The sequence below is a fragment of the Temnothorax nylanderi genome, unplaced genomic scaffold (genome assembly GCF_030848795.1).
Source record: "Temnothorax nylanderi isolate EJ_2023f unplaced genomic scaffold, tnyl_v1.0 TNYL_tig1202_pilon, whole genome shotgun sequence".
Lineage (NCBI taxonomy): Eukaryota > Metazoa > Arthropoda > Insecta > Hymenoptera > Formicidae > Temnothorax > Temnothorax nylanderi.
The window spans coordinates 25,489-27,247 of NW_027250264.1; the positions used below are offsets into that span (position 1 = coordinate 25,489).

The 1,759-nt window shown below is 30.9% G+C and overlaps 1 long non-coding RNA gene across 1 annotated transcript; it reads left to right on the plus strand.

Annotated features, from left to right (window-relative positions):
• Positions 1 to 625: 625 nt before the first annotated feature.
• On the plus strand, positions 626 to 1,550 carry LOC139786935 (uncharacterized). Its single transcript, XR_011722479.1, has 3 exons — positions 626 to 711; positions 810 to 1,269; positions 1,368 to 1,550. It is a non-coding gene; the product is annotated as an uncharacterized lncRNA (long non-coding RNA).
• The last annotated feature ends 209 nt before the right edge of the window (positions 1,551 to 1,759 follow it).

Sequence of the window (1,759 nt, forward strand, 5' to 3'; positions counted from 1 at the left end):
CTACATTAACAAAATTAAAAAATAACTGTTATTTTCTTTAAAATAATTAATTATTTAATAATGATATTCAACACCCACATGCAGACTGTACTTAGCAATGCGAATGGAAGCAAGATAAACTTATTGTTAGATTATACATATAATCTTAACGCTATAATTATAAATAAATATGATATTATAATGCATTTTAGCATATGCTAAAAAAGAAAGGATTATTATTCTTCGTATTTTTTGTCTTCTTTCAGAGAGACAATATGACAACCCACAATAAATCTTCATATTACGAGAGTTGTAGTCGATATCCCTATGTCGGCAGAGTATCCGTAGGAGAAGAGAATAGTGTTGACTTTATCTATCAATTTGTGAAGAAAAGATTTGTTGTCATGGACCACTGGTGTCCTAGCGTATTCCATACTGCCCCTGACATAATTGGGCCACCCAAATTTCAAAATTACGGACAACCATTTCATTTACCAATCCCTTTTAATGATCTAAGGGTACGTGTATTTTCTGGTACTACCTATCTCTGTATAGTCCTGTACAAAGTAATCGCTACATATTATATGTTACAAGATTTTCTACTATTTGACAATTTTGATTTTCTAATATAGATAAAGGATGGTACTGGTATTTCAATATCTCCGTGGCAAAACAGAGATTTCATTGATGAGCTCATATCAAACGACGGTTGTACTGCGAATAGATATATTAGTATGTAATATTTAAATCGATAAATAAGATATTCTTAAGGAAGATACGCTTTTGCTGAGAAGAGAGTATATAAATATAATAATATTTTCTATTTAAAGAATTCGAGTTTCATGAAGCTGTATATCCAATCAGAGTCTGTATTTACGAAATATGTAATCCTGGAAGCGTAATTCAAATTTTGGCTAAAGATTCCGATGATGACTGGATTGAGTTGTGGGATGAATCGTCTCAGATTGTACCCCCGAAATCAAGATTATTTTCTCCACCGTTGTCGCATCCGTGTAACTTTAAAACCAAAGAGCTCAAACTCTTATTTAAGGACAGTTCACAGGCGGACTTTTACACAAAGCTGGATGCTGTGATGCTCATCGGTACATCAGAATTGATCCTATCTAGAAATCCTAACGAGAGTTTAACTAATCTGTTCCAAAAAATTAACTACATGTACTATCCATACCATGACGATGTGCATAATTTAACAACAAATTCAGAAAGTGCACACTTAGATATAGTTCATCTGCAACAGAATTTTTCCATATACTGTGTTATTTGTAAAAGGTATTATTATCATCGACATTAAATAATATTTGAATCCATTTTTTCTGTTAATAATAAAAATTAATTTAAAAATTAATTTGTTCCGATAATATTTGCAGCGATATAAGAAGGGTTTCTTATAAGAATAATTTGAAGCACAAAAAGGTATCTCAGGAGGTAATCTCTGGTTATGAGCAACCTCTTGATCAGAGATATCCGCGTCGTATTTTCTTGAAAAGTAATTCGAATCGTGCCAAGAGAATGAAACTCTCATTGGATAAATCCAAGGAGCTATCACGTTGCAGTTTATCTACGCTTCCTGTAAAGTATTCTAAGAAGTCTATATTTCTTATCACAATATTTATTACAATAATGACATTTCGTACTTTGAGTATTAAAGTATTTATTTTGTATTATATTAATTATATTTTATCTTTACAGAATGAAATACTACTACAAATATTTAAATACTTAGATGTGGTAACATTATGCCGCATGAATGAAGTAAATA